Raw genomic sequence first — 19,912 nt, 5'->3', positions numbered from 1 at the left:
TGAGATAGACCTGTGGAAGGTGCGTCCGGAGGGAGGGAAGCACGTGGGACACGCGCTTGCCAAGGGTTTGGAAGGAGAGAATGTTGTGGGGCGCAGGGTCTCCGGAGACTCTTGGGGGAGGAGGCATTTGTAGCCTGCTTCGATTGGGGTGGACGTCTGACATTCCAGGTCACGCGAGGTAACCGACATCCTCCTAACCTTGAGCGTAAACTTGATTCTGATTTGGGCACGTAGGCGCAGCCCCGCTCAAGCCGTGAGCTCCTACGGACTCGCTTAGAGGCTGGCATCCTCCGTGGCTAACAACCGGCACGCGCAAGGATCAAAGCAAAGTGCGGGCCACGACCCTGGCCAGGTCAAACCTGATTCCAAAACCAATCCAGAGGGGTTCAGTAAAGGCCCTGCAACCCCAGGCCCGGAGTTCGCCCCGCGCCCTCTGAGGGGGATTTCGTTTCTATTCCCCGCACGTGTCCCAGCTGCGCACCAGGAGATCCAGTTTCGCCAGAACGTTCCCCTTGACTTGTTGGTTTGAAAGTTGAAGCCCCGGGGTAGTAAAGCTGGCCACAAAAATTTCAAACCCCGCTAATCCCAAACAAAATAAAAACATAATAGGCCACAAACCAACGAACCTGGGGCACATTCGGTGGTGGTCTCCTGGCTGGGCACACGGAGCTGCGCAACCAGAAGGCAGTGAGTCCTTCTACCTCTAATTCCCAGCGTTATGGGGGAAAACCTAAGGATGGCGTTAGAGCCGGGTCTTCAGTCCACCGCAAACTCCCGGCTTCTAATGAAGTGTGGAAACAACCCCCCTTACCCGCCGCATCCAAAGCTCCGCGGGGTGGGGACAAGGGAAGCCGGAAGCTTGCCTAGAGCCCGGCCTTTGGCACGAATTTGCCTCCCACCCAGACGCAGGGTCTCCCAGGGAGACAAAACCCGGCCGGTGAAATCGCTGCCTGGGAGCCCCTGGCCCCTACTCGGGAGCCAACCCGCCCAGCACGAAGAGTGCGTCTGCCGATCCCCACGCCCGGGAACGCTCGAGGCTCCAGCCGGGTGGAATCCTAAAGAAAAAAAAAATCTGAAAAGGAAAAAAAACAATAAATTTGAACAAAACTAAACTCCAAGCCCGCAGGTCCCCGCCGAAAGCGAGGTGGGGGAGGAGGGGGCGGGAACGGCCGAGGCGCTGAGAGTGGGGGATGCGAAACGAACTCCGTCCCCTGCCGAGTCGGTGCCTTCGGGGGCTCCAGCACCGCGCGCTCCCGCCGGCAAGGTTTGGACTCACGGCGGAGGGGAAGGATGGGAGGGAGAGGAGAGAAGAAGGGATAGGTGGAGGGGAGAGGGGAGGCTGCGGTTCTTTTTCTCCTCCAGCCAGCGCCAGCCGAGGCGAACTTGAGGTGGCGGAGCTCGAGGAAACTTTGGAAAGTTTAGGTCGCGCGGTTAGTGGTGGAGGCGCAAGGCAGCTGGGGTGGGCGTTGGGGAGCGGGCAGGGTGCTACTGGGAGGCCAGGTCCCGAGGTGGTCAAAGATGAAAGCATCCTGGGTCAGGTCCGCCCACGGCCGCAGAGGCTTCGAGGGGCTGACTGCGGGACGTTTCTTTAAGAGATGGACAAGACAGAGCCGGTAGCTGGGCGGTCGGTGCCAGTGGCGAAAGCACTACGGGGCGACGGCTCACAGCAACAGCGGGAAAGGCTCGTCTGCCAAGGCGGGATTGGATCCTCCCGCCTAGGGGCCCGGTCCCCATCTTCCCCGCCCAGCGAGGGCCGCGCGCGCCAGGGATCTTTGGGGCGACGCGCGCCGTTTCGAGTCGCGCTTCGGGTCTCCGCGCGCCACGTGCGCCCACGGCCTCAGGCGGGGACGTTTGGGCCAGTGACTCTGAAACGGAGGGGGCCTCGCAGCCAGGACAGGCTTCGGCCCCGTCCGGCCCGCACACCCTTGCTGCGGGCAGGATAAAATGGCCCAGCCCAACTTTTCCCTGCGCTCTGAGAAGGAAGCGTGGCGCGCCCGCTGGAGCGCGAGGCCGCCGCCGCCCGTTCCACACACCGCCTGGCGCTCTGCTTTTCCTCACTGCGCACCAGGAAAGGCATAATTCAATTATATCATCCAAGTGTCACGCAGCCTTTTCCTCTTTTGCTCTGGAGCCTAGTGTATTTCGAAGGGGAATCTCCCAATTCTCAGATAAATGTCTTTCTCTCTAAAGCCTGGCTGGATTCTGTAGTAACCACTGAGGCGAAAAAGACCAAAGAAAAGAAAGAAGGAAGGTAGGAAGGAAAGAAGGAAAAGAAAGAAAGAAAGAAAGAAAGAAAGAAAGAAAGAAAGAAAGAAAGAAAGAAAGAAAGAAAGAAAGAAAGAAAGAAAGAAAGAAAAAGAAAGGAAAGGAGAAAGGAAAAAGGAAAGGGGGGGGGGCGGATCAGATGCGTTTATAGCCTGAAGCGGCTTATTTGGGCTCATTGAACTCCATTCCAGACTGCGCAGCTCTCGCTGTTCCGGGAGAAGTTGGAGAATGGAGAGAAAACAAGGTTATTTAAAGTGACTCCCGGGACGCGACTTCCCTTCCCAAACTCCTTAGGTGTATGCTTCTGGGCTCCAGCTTAGCACGGCTGGGGGGACCCAGCCTTGGATGTTTAAACCGAGCCAACTCCCGGGCGAAACTACCTGTTGGGAGAATGCGTAGCCTAGACTTTCGGCCCTCCTTTCTCCCGCGCAATCCCCGCAGCGACGGGATGGTTCTGGGTTTGGCAGGACTGGGGATTGGACAGGAGAGCCGGGAGCAGCGCACGAAGCCAGCAGCGCCTGGCTCTACCCAGCGAGCTGCGGGAGCAATTTGGAAACTGGAAGCAGTTCCTAGAACGCTGTGCGGGGCCCTTAGCTGCAGGGATGCGCCCAAACTCTCACGATTCTCGAAATTCGGAAACCATGAAGCGGTGCAGTTCGTGCCGGCTTGGTGCAAATCTAACTTAAAACACACACACACACACACACACACCCACACACACACACACACACACCAAAAAACCCCCAAAGCCCTCCTGGCGGCTTCCTCGGCGCTCACCCCCACCCTGCACTCCAACAGCCCACACTTTTCCCTGCACCAAAATTCACTTTACTACTTCTTAAAATTCGGAAAACTCTGCCGCCGCTTGGACGCGCGGCAACCCAGAGGCTGCTTAAAGCTCTTGCACGAGTTGCTTGAGGGAAATCACTCTGCTCTTGGGAGCAAACAGAATCTCTGTATCTTAAAACAATCTAATCCGACGAGGAAGCAGAGTCAGCAGTGACAATCTGAGCAGTCTTTGCAGCCCGTTGGGTAATTTTCGGAGGCTGGGAACCGATGGGAAGACTGTTCGGGCCGGGCCCTGGGGCTGGAAGTCTCATTTGGGAAGCGCACAGCCCGGGTTTGGCGCGCGCGTTTAATTACATTCTTTAGGGCAAATTCTCCTGCACAGCCTGCACCGACAATACTTCGGGGGGATGTGGAAGCAGAGGCTGGACTAAACCGGGAAATGTCCCCCCCCCCCCCCCGCCCAGACGCGGAAAGCACTCCGCGTTGTGTCTCCGATGCGGGTTTCTGCTCTTTGATACCGAACTCCACTCAATTGGGGGAGCAGTGGAACTTGGGAGGGGCCCTACCTACGGGCCTGTTTGGGGTCCGAGGGTGCGGAAAGTCTTTCTCCGCGATTGGGGGTCCCGGGACGCTGTATTTCTCGGGGCATGCGCTCACATTCTCCATGGTCACAAAGCACTCGGCTTAAAACGAAATGGGGACAAATATTAGGCCACTGCAGGGAAGGAGGGGGGTAAGCCTCATCTTGTTTAGGATACTCGTTTTGACCGCGAGAACGGCTGGGCTGCGCGGAAGAACGAAAATTTATTAATGAGAATTTATTGCACAGGAGCGAGAGTTGAGACTTCGAGCTAAAAGACGGCTCAGGACGCTTCCCGCGTGGCGGTCTTTTATGATTCTGGCAGTATTAGTCTGTTCGGCGCCTAAGTCACACCCCTATTCGCAGTTTTAAGTGGCATTTCCCTTCCCAGTGTGCCTCTTTCCTGTGCCCACTCATCCGGGCTTCGTGTTGCCCAGGACCTCTCGGCGTCTGCAAAAACTCTCACAAACTTGCCCTTCACCCAGTGCGTATGCGCGGGTGGGCATTCCCCGCGCCGCCGCGCCGCTGCCCCGGACCCTCCGGGGCCTGGGAAACCCGGCGCATTTTCCAGCGCTCAGCCTCTACGCCCCTGTTTGATTTCAGTTCAATCCCAGGGGCACGGACCCAAGGATAATAAACAATGCTGCTTATTAGAGATACAAACGGGCGCAGACAAGAACCACGCAGAAAAGCAAGCACAGAGACATTTTAACAAGTGGCCATGCATTCAGAACTGTCTTTGGAAGTGACTTGTAAGGTACAATGGGAGGGAATGTCTCCAAAATTACGGAAATTCTCAGAATATTGGTTTGTCAAAGTATGGTAGTCGGAGCTATATTTATTCTTTTGGTTTTGCCTCTGGAAATCAGATCGAGTTGTTGCTACCTGCCCAAGCCTCTCTACAAGCCGCTTCCCTTTCCCTTATCCCCCCTCATAGATCGCTAGGCCTGGGGGGGGGGTGAAAGGAGGGGTCTTCCAGGTGTGGCATACTTTGCTACCGTTATTCCAGATCCCTCAAGAGTTGAAATCACTACCTCCCCTTCAGGCAGTGACAACACGGGCTTTGGGGGGGGAGATGTCATTGTAACGGGTGTGGTCAAATAATTCAAGGGGAATTTATTTTTTTAATATAAACGCAGATACCTTCTGAGTGTTGTCCGTGAGAGTGGGGGCTGGTAATTCCTCCTGAGGTTCGGATGAAACCGATTTCTGCCCTGCCTGATGGCCACGGGAAAGGGCCTCCCATCTGCTCTGATCGCCCCCACCCTTTCCAATGTCAGAAAATCTTACTGCCTGCAAATACTGGCACTAAGCTGCTACTGACAGGCGGTGCTGCTTTAAATAGGAAGAAGACCGGGGGCGAAAAAAAAGTCACAACCTTCTTACCCACCAGACTACCTGCCTCCCGTCCCCAAAGGCCAAGCGCTGGCAAAAGAGACTTACAAGAAAAACTTCTGATTTCAGAGCAGGATGCGAAATGAATCAGCTGTGTGTTCCAGGAACAAATCTCTGTTTGATTCTTAGGAACTGGGGTGCCCCAGAACAGGTGCCCCCTGTTTTAGTGCCTGAGCGTCTGCACTTCCTATGACCCTGTCTCTCCACTTTTCCACTGTTGTTGTTCAGATAAAGGTAATGCTGAGGGAAACTTCAGAGGTGCTTTAGTTCAGACCTCCAGGGCAGCAGGTTCCTTTTGACTTTATCCAGAGTGTGGCTCTGCTTTTGGGGGTGCGGAGGGGAGGGTCTGGCCTCACCACAGCTGGCCCTGCGCCCCACATAGAACTCTCAGCCTGGGCACCTGGCTGGGGCCGGCTCTGGCTGGGCCAGGGGCCTTGCTTTTGAAATGCACCCCTCTGCCAAGCAAGGGCATCTCCTTGGAAATGATCATGGGGCCAACTGCACCCAAGGAGTACCCCAACCCATCCCTCCCCAGCTCTTACCTAAGTTGACAGCTTTACATAGTGTTCATGAATGTTTGTTTCCTAACTTCAATTCTGTATTATCCTCAGATCTTACTCAGCTGTCTCCAGCCAACCCCAGAGGCCGGCTTCTCCTAGGAAGGCGAGGGTTTGGGCCTGCTGAGCTCTAGCTTGAGAGGCCTCCTCCGCAGAGGAGGCTGCATTTTAGAGGGTGCCTCGGGCACTTTGGGTGGTGAAGTTCTTCCTACTGTTTTCCAATTCAATTGGGCGGCGCCTAGTAACTTTATAGAGAAGGAAACTGAGGCACAGAGAAGGGACTGGACTGCCCCAAGGGCATACACAGTGAGCTAAGAGCAGAGTCTGCACCGGACCCCAGGTTTTCTTGATTTGAAGTCTGTTCACTCCAGTTTTGAGGCTGGTGTAGCTAACAAGACACTACTGTTCAGGAAACATCCACTGTGTGCCAGATGCTTTACATAGGTTGTCATTATAGTAACTCTAAAGAGCATTATTAGCCCCAATAAAAATGTGTAAAAATTATAAGCGTAACATATGCATAAATCAAAATATTTCAAATAATCCAAAAGGGCATAAACTGAAAGTAAGTCTCTTCCTCTGCCTCCTTTTCCAGAATAATGTTGGTATTTTTCACTCCTTTAGTGGCTCTGTCCATATCAATAGAAGTGTCCATTACTTTCTGAATGAGGAGAGGGGGGTCTCCCAGTTGAGATCACCAGCTGTGGCTACCTGTCTCAGACCCAGCACAGCCATGGCTGTCCACATTAGTGGAAGTGAGTGGGGAGAACCAAGGAGTGAGGCACAGACAGGAAGGATCGGATCAGAGTTCATGTCACCCCTTCCTCTCCTCTCCACCTGCACCTTCTAATGCTGTAGTTTTCCAGGAGTTGAGACCATATGCTCTCTCAGTGCAGATAACCTGATGGCCATTTGTGAGCCTTCCAGGACTCAGGGCAAATGGACAGCTTTCCTTGCGTCCCTGTCACCTAGCTGCTGTCACCTCACTGCTGTCTGCCGCCTGTACTAGCCCTGAAACTGGGGTGAGCTTCTTCAGCTTCAGATTTCCCTGCCTGTTGCTCTGGGTTGTTTGGAGGCTCAAATGAGAGATGGGGTGTGGGGTTGGTGGGGAGGACTGTAAACCTGAAGTCTCTTTATGTAAATAGAGCCCCTGCTTTTCAAAGCCTTGGGTAAGGCCCTGTGGCCCTTCAGTTTAAGATGGTGAATGTTCAGGGTTCTTTACAAAAGGGTGTGCTTGGGGGACATGGGGATTTGTGTTTGGGTGTGTTGTGCATAGAGGACCAGCTATAGAAGTGTGTCTTAAAGTGGAAAGGGATGTTCATTTTTCTGTGAAACATGGGAACACGGAGTCTTCGGGACCAGGGACTACAGTGAATAAGAAGTAGATTTTCTTCTGCTGGAGAACACAGAGAGCCAAGCTGGTGAGGGCAGAGGGAGGCACTTTTCTGCTTGGGGTACGCAGCGGGTGGGTAAGAAGTGCGGCTGAAAGGAGGATTCAGCCTGTCCCTTTGGGTATGTGTCTCCCACCAAAGGCTGATGTTAGCCATTCAGGACCAGAGAGGGTGAATGCTGAGCGGTGTGCACTTCCCAGAACCGATAATTTCATTTGTTTGTTACTATTTTTGTGAGTGGAAAGGAGAGGGATTTTAGAGAATGCGTGTGATAATTCTTTCAGGAAAAGCAAAATCCTGTATTGGTGGCAGGGAACAGCAGGGAGAGGGCTCCAAGGGAGAGCAAATGACAGGCCCTGGCCATGGGCTCCCCGGCTTTGCAGAAGTGGAGCCGCTGGGGAGGGGCTGGGGTCTTTGGAAAGCTCTTCTAGAAACATGCACAAGACCCTGCAACAGGCACAAATCTGAGATGGTATAGAGGGAGAGTGTGAGCTTCCAAGAGGAAGAAAAAACGGTTTTGAGATGAATGAGGGGGATTGGGGAGGGGGCTGGTTCCAGAGAGAAACTGTGAAAGGAGGGAAAGTTAGATTTTTTTTTTTTTTTTTTGAGGCCCAGCCAGACTTCAGACTTCAGAGAGCCTGCCTTCAATGCCTGTTCAGGACAAAGGACGCTGCGCCCCCTGGTGTCAGACTGGCAGTCAGCACTGCTCGCTGCCGCAGAGACCTGAGGGTGGGGAGAGCAGGGTCCAGCCAGAGGAGTCCAGTCGGTCAGATACCTTTCCTTCTGTTTGCTAAGGGAGTTGGAGTTGAAATAGCCTTTGTTTTCTCAGCTCTGGAGTCTAAATCGAGACTGGTGTAGAGAGAGAGGATTTTTGTTGTTGTTTTACATGCAAGTTAAGTGAACAAGGCAATGCCTGTTTCGAAGTAGCTGGGGGCGGGGTAGGAAGTCCACTGGCCTGAGAGAAAAGATGTGCATTTGAGGAAGAGCGTGGTGTGGGGCGACTCATCAAACATTTCAGAACTTCCCTTTCCTTGTCTCAGAACCAAAGGGGTTAGAGTGGGACAGCTTTTAAAGTTTTGTCCAAGCTCCATCTAATATTGGGAGTTATTTCTCACCACACTATTGTTCTCCAAGAACCTTGAATCTTGGACATTATTATTATTTTTTAATGAGCACGCAGGTACAAATATTTCAGCCTGGGTTCCCTGATTCTGAGCAAAGGTTTTTTTTTGTGTGTGTCCCCTTTTCCTTTAAAAAGACAAAATATGCCTCTTTTCAGCACGGAAGCCACCCCTTCACCTTTTATGGAACCTCCTGCAAAAAGCAACAGAGTGAGCAGGTCTTCAGTCTCCGCTCTGTTTCTTTTAAAAATAAAGTAGGAAAGTGTCGTGCTGGAAATTATGCTACTGAGTGTTACATGCGGTAGGTGTGAATATATGCTTCAACAGTTCCAGGCATAAGACCAAAAACGCCCCCAGAATTAGCAGAGTTTTCAGCTATAATCTGGCTAACATTTCTACAAATAGGTACAAAGACCAATTTGAGAGTCTGCTCTCTCTAAGGGGCTCTAAGGTTGGGATTCCACTGAAATGTAAGGCCATCCCTTATCCGGTCAGGTGATTTTAGCAGAATCAGCCCCCAGGAAAAATCCTGCCGCGGCTGACAGTTCCCACTCCTAAAACCTGCGAGTGGAATCTTGGAGCTGAGTAGTCATGTATACCACATGGCGACTGATTTCTTCTCTCTACGCTGCACTTGAACTCTTCTCTCTACAGCGTGGCTACATTTTGGGTGTTGTTTTTAAGCAGCTGATTGTAGTTGGGCAGAGAGGATCACTTCAGTAGTGTTGTAGACGTGGAGGGTGTGTGAGAGTGTCACTATTCCATATACTACAGGAGAGGACAGCGTCCCCTGTGCAGGAGAGGGGGCCAGGAGGAAGAACAGCAGGCCGCAAGAGGAGCCATGGCAACTGTTGGGGGCCAGGCTAGTGCAGAGACGGAGCATGGTGCTTCTCTGAGGCAGACAGCTGCACTGTGGGCTGAACTGACCTCCAAAATTCCTATGTTGAAGGTCTAGCCACTAGGCCTGTGGGATATGACTGTATGTAGACATAGGGCCTGAAAGATGTTCTTAAGTTCAAAGAAGGCCGTTAGGGCAGCCCTAATCCAGTGTGACTGGGGAAGCCCTTGTAAGAAGATGAGATTCGGACACAGACAGGCACAGTGGAAAGACCACGAGAAGACACACCCAAAAGGTGGCCGTCAGTGGGTGGGCAAGCGACCAGATGAAGCCTTAGAAAAAAAGAGATTCTACTGACACCTTGTTCTCAGACATCTAGCCCCCAGAACTGCGAGAAAATAAATGTGTGTCAGCTAAGCCCCTCAGTCGATGGCACTTTATCATGTAGCCCTAGCAAACGAGCATAAGTCAGAACTTGTCACCAGCCAGTTTGGGGGATCTATTGAGGGATGCAGACCAGGAGTCACCAAATCTTCCAGTGTTTAGGAGGTTATGAATCTTTTGCTTTTGAAATGTTGGGAGCAGGGTTCCCTTAAGGAGCATGCCACCTGTGCAGTTCCACAGCACCCTGGGCTTGGCCCAGGAAGGGCCTCTCTGCTGGGGTTTAATGTTCTGCTGTGGTCATCTGGAAATTCTTAAATTTGAACCAGGGGCCTGCATTTTTGTGTTGCATTGGGCCCTACAAAGTATGTAGTTAGCCTTTGTTGACAGCTAACACAAACTTAAAATAGAGTGCTGGTTAGGAGTATGAGGGCCGAAACAGAGTATGTGTGAGGCTGGATGTAGCATGGCACGCTGGTATGAACTTTGTATCACCGACTGGAACCAGAAAACCCTTCCATTCTCTGGGGCGCCTGGGTGGCTCACTCAGTTTAGTGTCTGACTCTTGATTTTGGCTCAAGTCATGATCTCATGGTTCATAGGATCCAGTCTGGTGTCCAGCTCTGTGCTGACAGTGTGGAGCTTATGTGGGATTTTCTCTCTCCCTCTCTCTCTGCTTTCTCCCCCTGCTCGCATACTTTCTCCCACTCAAAAATAAACATTAGGGGGTGCCTGGGTGGCTCAGTTGGTTGAGCGTCTAACTTCGGCTCAGGTCATGATTTCATGGTTTGTGAGTTTGAGACCCTCCTCGGTCTCTGTGCTGACAGCTCAGAGCCTGGAGCCTGCTTCGGATGCTGTGTCTCCCTCACTCTCTGCCCCTCTCCCAATCATGCTCTGCGTGTGTCTCTCTCTCAAAAATAAAGAAATATTTTTAAAAATTTTAATAAATAAACATTTTAAAAAAGACCTCCCATTCTCTGAGAACCCCTGGGAAGGAATTTATGGGGCCCAGATATTTTCTGGGGGTGGGAAGAAGGGCACAGATATTCTACAGGTTTGAGTCCCTGAGATTCCACATGAGCTAGTGCGGCCCTGACTCAGATTCTGACACCACCCTCCCCGCCCCCCCACCGCCTCCCTGCCCAGGGATAGGCAGTGAGACTTCGCAGTAGGAGTACTTCAAGGAAAGGCCCCACACCAGGAACTCAGTGTTTGGTTTGGGGGGCAGGGGTGGGTTGGACCCTGCTAATGGCTGATGCTGGAAGCTTTTCCAGAGCCATCCAAAGCGTTGGGCTTTGGAAACCGGAACGGAGTATGGATAGTAGGACTCTGAGGGTCAGGGCAGCCTGGCGTCGAGGCAGATGGAGAGAGAAACGGCAGTGAGAGAGGACTGGCTAGACCCCAGTGTTCTGCCTGCAGTGTGTGACCAAGATTCTCGCTTGGGAGCGAGTCAGTCCCAGGATCCTTGAGGGGTTCTCAGTGGGCTGCATTAGGAGGGCCAAGCTGCAAAAGAGAACCCTGGCCTGTTTTAAGGCAGACCTGAGCCCTTAACTGTAAGTAAATAATAGACTTCCATGTCGTGGTGCACGCTATATGAGTTGAATCTAATTTGGAAGGGGCAAGTTGTGCTCCTGATGAGAGGAATGGAGTCATCAGTGAGAAGAGTCATGGGGATATTCTGGGGAGATGCACTGATTTATAGAAACTTGCAGAAAATATCATAGTGGACTGTTTGATCAGGAGGTCTGCTTTTTGGGTTCTATTTCTGCCCAGTATTCGCTAACTGGTGAGTGTAAATTTTAAAAGAAGTCACTTCTTATGCACGTTTGTACAGACTCCCTCAGGGGAATGAGTAAAAGACTGTTTGAGACACTGAATTTCTTGGAAGAAAGTTGCTATATAAATTAGTATAGAGCTTTTTTTTTTTTTCCATGGCAGGTTTGCAGGACCCATGGACGAACCCTCCCATCATGCAAGGGAGAAAATGAAACTTTTTCCGAGCCTCTATGAGGGAAGCTAAATTCACTCTTCCCGGCAAGTTTCCCAAACCTCATGACTCTGATTTCCATATCGCAGAGGAGGGTTTTGTTCTTATTATTCTTTATACTTGGCCTGTGGAGAGGCCCACAATGAGGCAGGCCAGACTTGGGTACTGCGGGGGGATTCAGCTGCATCTGCCCAGTGCACCCCACGCCAGGTCCTCCTTTCTCTTGACAGACAGCACCCTCCTTCTCCCCAGAGTGTCTGAACAGGTCTCCTCCTTTGGGATGAGCAGACCCCGGCTTCTCAAGGGGTTGGGTGAGTGGCCCAATATTTAAGATGATTGACATTCTATGTGTGGCATTTCTGATTTAATTCCTGAATGACAGTTCCCTTAAACATGTGAGAAATAAGAAACCTCGCTAAAAAATTTTAACTTAAAAGACTATTTGATTCAGAGAAATGAAATCTATGTCCAAGTTTTAAACAAATGTTCACAGCAACATTAGTCATAGTAGCCAGAAAAGGAAACAATCCAAATGTCCATCAACTAATGTATGGGTAAAAACCAATGTGGTATATTCACACAATGGAATACTATTTGGCAATAAAAAGGTATGAAATACCTCTACATGCTACACTGATGAACCTTAAAACATATGCTGAGTGAAAGAAGCCAGTCACAAAGGTGCACATATTGTATGATTTCATTTGTGTGGAGTTCCTAGAGTAAACAACTCTACAGAGACAGAAAATAGATTAGTGATTGCAGAGGGCTGGAGGTCAGAGTCCAGGCTTTGAAAGATGACAGCACAATGGGACAGAGTTTCTTTTAGAGGCGATGAAATGTTCTACAATTAATTAATTGTGGTGGAGAATGAACAACTCTGAAGATGTATCAAAAAAAATACTGAATTTGGGGGCAGCTAGGTGATTCACTCCAATAAATTTCATCACAATTAAAACCTTCTTGGGCCAGGGGCACCTGGGTGGCTCAATCGGTTAAGCGCCGACTTCAGATCAGGTCATGATCTCTCAGTTCGTGGGTTTGAGACCTGCGTTGGGCTCTGTCTGAGCTGACAGCTCAGAGCCTGGAGCTTGCTCTGGATTCGGTGTCTCCCTGGCTCGCTCTCTCTCTCTCTCTCTCAAAAATAAATAAACATTAAAAAAAATTTTTTAAAAACACTGAATTTTGCACTTTGAACGGATGAATTGCATCATGTGCAAATTATATCTCAATAAAATTGTTAAAAATTTTCTAAAAAGAGATAATACTTTTAAAAAGACCATTGGTTTATGTCTCTTTTTCTGAAGCTGATCACCTTGGGACACGTTTCCAGGCTGAAAAACAGATTTTATGAGTTAAATAAAATGACAATGTGATTTCTTTTCGGTAGAGATCTGATTTGCAGATCCATGCATACCCACAATACTTTGCTTGTATCTGCAGCAGCTTTGAACATCGCTGAAAAATTTTTTTCTTAGCTTGAAATCATTAAAATCTATTTAAATGGTAGTAAAGTGACTTTGTTGTTGTTATCTATTCCTTTCCCTTCCTTTAAGTTGTAGCACCCCAATTTTCTCTTAAGGAACCACCCACCTTGTTTTCAGTTCATGTGGTTTGAATATTGCTGACCCTACGCCTTAGGCTGTGTGAGTCAGGCCTGATCAATCAGCACGTTTCATCCAGTGGTGTGTCGGAGCTGGCTCAGACCAGCTGATTCAAACCAACTGGTAACTTTTTAGGAATTTTGTAAGCCAGTTGTTAAATAGAATCACTATTAAAATTTAAAGTACGTAAATTTATAATTAAATACATTATACTGAAAGTGGAGTTACTAGGTACTCAAAATTCATCACTTCCTAATTATTTGAATACATTCTACTATTATCTGTGCTCCTAAGGATACTTACATCTGTCAGATCTGCATGATGTAAGCACACTACTGTGAATCTCTTCCCAAACCATGTCCAGTGACTTGCTGTCAGTAGCTTGGCATTGGCCATGGGCAGTATTTATACCACACAACGATGTAAATGCTGTGTATCAGTGCTTCTTTCCTGTCAAGGAGATTGTCAATCATTTGCCATAGGGGCTTAAATAGTGGGCCCCCCCCCCGCCCCCTCAAAGATGTTTGTATCCAGACCCTGGTATTTGTGAATATGACTTTGTTTGGGAAAAGGATCTTTGCAGCTGTGTTTAAGTCTCTTGAGATGAGATGGTCCTGAGTTATCCGAGGGAGCTCTAAATACAATCACATGTGTCCTTATAAGATGAGGCAGAGGGAGTTCGACATACACACAGATAATAGAAGGAGGCAATGAGACCAGAGAGATTGATTGGAGGGATGCAACCACAAGCCAAGGGATGCCTGGAGCTACTAGAATCTGGAAGAGGCATGAAACAGAATCTCCCCTGGAACTTCCAGAGGGAGCACAGCCTTGCCGACACCTTGACTTTGGATGCTTAGCCTCCAGAAACATGAAAGAATAAATTTATGTTATGAAGCCATCCCATTTGTGGTAATTTGTGATGGCGCCCACAGAAAACTGATCTACGGGCACACCGCTGGAGTACCATTGTGTGGTCATAGATGGGCATGTCCTCCCAGTTAGGACAATGGAAGGTCAGCTTCTCCGGTAAAAGAAACCATCTTCTTCTACTAGAGCCTTCCAAATGGTGCCATTTTTGCCACCATATTTGCCTAAGAATGAAAACGACACAGAGTTGTCAAGTGGGGAGAGAGAGAGAGAGAGAGAGATTCCAGAACAATGTTGTTTGAGAAGCTGGATCTCGTCTGCTACTGAAATTCTCTATTGCTCCTTTCTTCTTAAATCAGGTTCCTAACCGATACACACATATGAACTTCAGAGAACATCTGAAAGTGTTCTTTTGCACAGACAGGATTGTAAATACACACAGTTGCTATCATTTGCTCAGTTACTACTGAAGTCAGGCATAACTAACAAAGACAATCAGGGAAACACACAGCGAACAGTGAACAATCTGAGATCTACCTGAATTCAATCAGGTTCGTTTGTTCCACAAACACTTACTGAGCCCAACCATGTTTAAAGTTTTCTATTCAGGGCACATATCCATATATTTAAGAGCTTACAACTTATTTGCCAGTGAGCAGTTTAGGATCGCTCACGTTACTGAGGTCACCAGCAGTATTAGCTTTTCATGACATAGGCCACATGTTTCTGGACAGTACTAAATTCATGTAATTTCATTATTTTTCCCAAGGAAATTTGTTTAATGTACAATTAAGATATTCCACCTTCTTTATGAGATTCCAATTACGTACATTCACAAATCATAAAAAAAAACTTTTGGCAAATTGAATGCTTTGAGTTGGGAAATATTCTTCTAGTGATTTTCAGTGACATTGTGCCTTTGCTAATTTTGTACTTCTCTGGAATTTTTATTCTCTACTATTTTAGTAATTTGTTAGCACAGATAGGCCCATTTCTGAAGGGAGGGTGTCACCGGAAACCACAGACATAGACATACTATGCTGAATATTTTTAAAGTAAAAGAAAAACCTTCTTTACACCCAGAATATCTACCTTTAGTTTTTTCAGTTCAGGAGATTTAAACTTAATTTTGCCCCCATAATTCTCCTTCTTTCCCATACCTTCCAAATAGCTTTTTTTTTTTGATGAGCATATTTTTCATTTTGAATGAATTCCCAGCCAACTTTTTAAATCTAATTAAACTCACCTAAGTGTAACTCAGATAGCATTTGCAGTTTATTTCTTGATGGTTGATAAATTGGAAACCCATCTTCGGGAATAAAAAAAAAAAAGAGGTTCCTGAAGGTTGCTCATTGCTTAAAGAGTCTATTACTAATAATGATGTCACTAGCATTAATACACTAATGCCCACTTGTTAGACTTAAAATAGAATAAACTTTCAAATGCAAATATCCAGGGGTGGGTGGGTGGTTCAGTCAGCTGAGCTTCAGATTTCAGTTCAGGTCATAATCTCACCCTTAGTGGGTTCATACCCTGTGTCCGGCTCAGTGCTGACAGCTTGGAGCCTGGAGCCTATTTTGCATTCGGTGTGTGTCTCTCTCTCTCTCTGTCCCTCCCCAGCTCACACTCTGTGTGTGTCTCTCTCTCTCCAAAATAAGCAAACATTAAAAATATGTAAATATCCAAATATATTATTCCTTAGCACTTTATATTTGCTCATGGCATTGCTTATCAAAGAAAGAATTGTTCTGAGTATTTGCAAGACAAAAGCAACAACAAAAATAATAACAAACAAACAAATCCATAAAGAGTCAAACACATAAGGAACAAGCAAGCAAACACACACACAAGCCCATACACATGAGGCTGAGGGAATAAGAGTTTTCACTAGAACATACAGCAGACATTAGTGAAGCAATAATAATTCACGTCTACTCCTTTCCAGTCTGGAACAAGCTTCTCTTTGCTATGAAAAAGTAGCCACCAAAATCTTTTGGGAGATTATCATTATCAATATGGATTTCAAGGAAAATGTGAAAAAAGAAAACTTAGCTTTCAGATTCCCCATTTTTACAGCCCCATAAAAGCCTAAAATAAAAATGGGAAGCACACCAAGTTTACCAAAGACAGGTCGACAACAGACTCAAAATAAATATTTAGGAAGTCACTTTCTATTAACAAAAGCAGTTTTTAAATATTACTCTTTCTTGATAATTCTGGCTAAGAAGAACCCAAGCAAGTTAGCTTTTTTCCTAAGGCTGAAAAGGAAACTCACCACCACGTGGAAATACAACGCGCCGGAAAAAATCAGTGATTTGTTCCCTGATGGCAATTTTATGCCAGAGACACATAAGTTTCTTTACACTAACCTGTTTTCTTCATGTGGAAAACACTGATAGAAATCTAGGTGAATGGATATAATTAAGTAGCTGTGTGGCTCCAACTCTAAAACGGTTTTTTTTTTTTCATCAAACACCTCAACGTTTGCCCAGTAACCAGACGAGAGGAGCAGCCTTCTAAGAGCGGAGCCCTGAAGACATTTCCAAGCTGCCTGGACAAAGGCTTGGAGTGACTACAATTGTGAGCCATCCTGCCTTGCTGCCTTGGACCTGAAGCTAGATCGATGACCTAATACATCTTTTCCAGCTCTGACTGCCATGGTTTTATGAGCATCGAGAACTGGGCGTCTGCCATTGTCAACAAGCAGGGCCTCTCCAGAGCTGGAATGTCCACGGACGCTCAGTACCCCCCAAAAAGCATAGATTGCCCAGTCTCCCAGGGCTCTGCGTGCTGCCTCCAGCTTTCATGTGTGACACGGAAACTCCTCTCTGGCAGGAGTAAGTCTTAAATAAAGGAAGTGTGTCTGTTACTGTCCCCTGTTATCTTGGTTTAAGAACTCTGTGTCAGAGCGGTGCTGATTTCTGAGAAACTAATTAAGCTTAGCTTAGGGGCATCTCGTTTTCAGGGGCCCCTTCCAAAGGGCTATACCTAATTTTGTATTTGTAATTTTGCATTCTTTTAAAAGTCATTTCTTTCTTGATTTCTTTATTTTTGAGAGACTGAGCAGGTGGGGGAGGGGCAGAGAGAGAAAGAATCTCAAGCAGGCTCTGCATGATGCCAGCGTAGAGCCGGACTTGGGGCTTGAACCCACTAACCACGAGATCATGACCTGAGCCGAAGACAGAAGCTGAACCGACTATGCCACTCAGGTGCCCTGGTAACATCGCAGTCTTTTTAATAGTCCCCTTCATTTGTATAAGCGATAGGCGTCCCACCCCACCTGGGGCGATACGGATTTGACCTGAGCTAGGTAAATTGCACCAAATCTTAGTTTGATAAAAGTGTAAAAATTAAACACACCCTCCCCTTTCTGTTTTATGACCCCCCCACTTCTGGCAAATCACGGTTAAAGAGGAGACCTCTTAGAGTCCCCGGTCCTTAGCTGTCCTCTCAACTACATCGTTGGCTCAAAACCTGGCTGCACTTTGAATTGATTCTCCTTAGCTCCTCATTAAAGGAACACACCATTGTGGGCTAATTGTTACAATAACTTGTAGACTCCAAAGGCCAGAAGAATTTCCATGAGTGACCTCCCTTTGGTTAAGCGGCATCCCTGTTCCAATTTCAGCTAAGTTGTATTTTCCAGTAAAGTTAATGGATTTGGACTAGGCTTCTCTACTTTTGTAACAAGGCTCTCCAGGGACCAAGCTAGAGAAACATTTATTTTTTTCTGATTATAAAAGTAATGGCATATCTATATAAATATATATACACACATACATAAATAACTTGAAACATTATAATAATGTATAGCTTTGAAAGTGAAAATCTTCCATAATTCCCCACAGCTGAGAAAACCAGTTAACATTTTTGTTCAAGGCATATATTAAAATTTCATTTACTATTTTACAAAAAATGGGATTATATTTCAACTTTGAAACGTGCTGTTTTCCACCTAACACTATGTCTTAGATGTCCTTCGTGCCAGTCTGTAAAAGGTGATCTTTTTAATATTCTTTTTTATGACTCCATGGTATTGTACTGTATGGCTAAACCATACTGTCCTTAACCAATTGCCTGTTACTATACGTTTGAGTTCTTTCCAGTTTTCCTTGTAACAAATATCCTTGCAAACATCATTTTACACTTACATGTTGAGCAGTTGTAGGAATATTTCCCAGAAGGTGAATTATTATTGGGTCAAAGGTTATGAGCATTTTATTTTTAATAGCTATTGCCAAATTGCCCTCCAATAATTTTATACCAGTTTATACCTTCAACCACACTGTGAGAAGTAGTCTGCTCTCCGCCCCTATTCCTGCCCCCCCCCCGCCCCGTGCTTAGCAACATGAAAACCATGCAATTTAAGGATGTCTGATATGAGTTAGGAGTTAAGAGGTTCAGCCTGTGGAGTTTTTTGCCTTTGTGAAAAGCTAACAAAGACATCAAAAGTCTCCCCCTTTCTTTCCTTGATGAACCCCCTGCTCCGAGTAAGCCAGTACCCAGACAGACATCTAGTTAACGTGAGAGGTCAAAATTCTAACACCTAATCCTTGCATCTAGTTGATGTTTTTAGGGATAATTTATCTTTGGATGTATAAGCAAATGTGTTAGCTACAGAATACTTAGTAACTTAATTATTAGAGAAATATAAATTGGTCCTGACTTTCCCACTGCTGTTTTAACGTAAACAACACATTTAATGTTAGAGCATCAGTATGCTTCCATCTGCAAAATTCCTTGATTTCATCCTTACGTTTATTGGTGCACAGAAATTTGGAAAACCTATTCTCTAAAGATATGTGAAAAGTGGCTTTGAGTTGGCCTATTAAAGAAGAGCAAGGCCAAATCCAGTCTTCCGGAACTATAGTTTACATCTCCAGAATTAGGATCACTGGACATTAGATGGGGAAAAACTAGAGGGGTTTAGGGGTTATCCAGTCAAAAGACCGAAATTCTACTCCCCGAAGCCTTGGGGTTCTTTCAGGGAGACAGAAGAGGTTGGTGGAAGAGGACGTCAGCTCGCATTCCAGGTTCATGGTCTTGTAATCCTAATTCTACCACAGGAACCCTGCTTTGATCTGCTTCATATGATGGGTCATATATTATGTTACACGAAGCAAGTTGATCTCTTATTTTCCTCTTCTGTAAAACAGACATAACAGTGCCTGTTTAAGAGTAGTGGAGTTTTGGGGCACCTGGGTGACTCAACTGGTTAAGCGTCTGAGTTTGGCTCAGGCCACGATCTCCCAGTTCATGAGTTCGAGCCCTATGTGGGGCTCTGTGCTGACAGCTCAAGGCCTGGAGCCTGCTTCAGATTCTGTGTCTCCCTCTCTCTGCCCCTCCCCTGCTTGTGGTCTGTCCTTCTCTTTTTCTCAAAAATACATACATACATACATATATTAAAAAAAAAAGAGTAGAGAAGTTTTTTGTTTTTGTTTATGTTTTCTTTTCTTTTTAAGCAGGCTTCACACCCAGTATGGAACCCAACATGGGGCTTAAACTTAGGACCCTGAGATCAAGACTTGAGCTGTGATGCAGAGTTGGATGTTTAACCAACTGAGCCACTCAAGAATAGTGAAGATTAAATTAAGTAATACTATGCACATACAGTGCTTAGTATGTGCCCTAAACATGCCAAGGACTCAATAAATGTTTGCTAACTTATTATTTAAAGTTCTTCTTTGCAAAAGGATTTTGATTCTTAAAAATATATTTCAAAACCACCCATTTACTGTAGCATCTAAAATACAGTGATCATTTCAGATCGAGTAGCTTTAGATTTTATTTATTTCCTGTTTTCCAATCCAATGGTCTTACTCTCAGATTCCAGTGCACTTTGATAGAGAATGCTGGGGGGCTCTGAGGATAACTGGCTTCCCACACACCAGGTGGCACCACCTGCCACCCCACTGGCCAAGATCACAACTCATTTATCTGCCTTGCTCTTAATTTAGGAAGGAAACATGACCTTGGGAAGAAAAGTTGTCCTTGCCCTGTGGGAGCAGTTCCCCACAGGTCCACCCCGAGAATTAAACATGAGAGTTCCAAGATGTTAGAAACAATATGTAGGTGCTATCTCTTCCATGGTTATGAGGACGGCTGAATGGAGATCGGAAATAGACACTTTAGCC

The 19,912-nt window shown here is 47.0% G+C and overlaps 1 protein-coding gene and 1 long non-coding RNA gene across 8 annotated transcripts in view; one reads left to right on the top strand and one right to left on the bottom strand.

Annotated features, from left to right (window-relative positions):
- NFIB (nuclear factor I B) overlaps nt 1-19,912 on the bottom strand; it is a 445,780-nt gene that overhangs the window by 260,458 nt on the left and 165,410 nt on the right. The gene's annotated exons all lie outside the window — the stretch shown is intronic.
- LOC115276008 lies at nt 1,177-16,652 on the top strand. The gene is made up of 2 exons (XR_003901776.1): nt 1,177-1,264; nt 16,271-16,652. It is a non-coding gene; the product is annotated as an uncharacterized LOC115276008 (long non-coding RNA).

The sequence above is a fragment of the Suricata suricatta genome, chromosome 13 (assembly GCF_006229205.1).
Source record: "Suricata suricatta isolate VVHF042 chromosome 13, meerkat_22Aug2017_6uvM2_HiC, whole genome shotgun sequence".
In the NCBI taxonomy this organism is placed as follows: domain Eukaryota; kingdom Metazoa; phylum Chordata; class Mammalia; order Carnivora; family Herpestidae; genus Suricata; species Suricata suricatta.
Note: the sequence above shows the minus strand (reverse complement) of the source record. Positions and strands in the feature narration are given on the sequence as shown.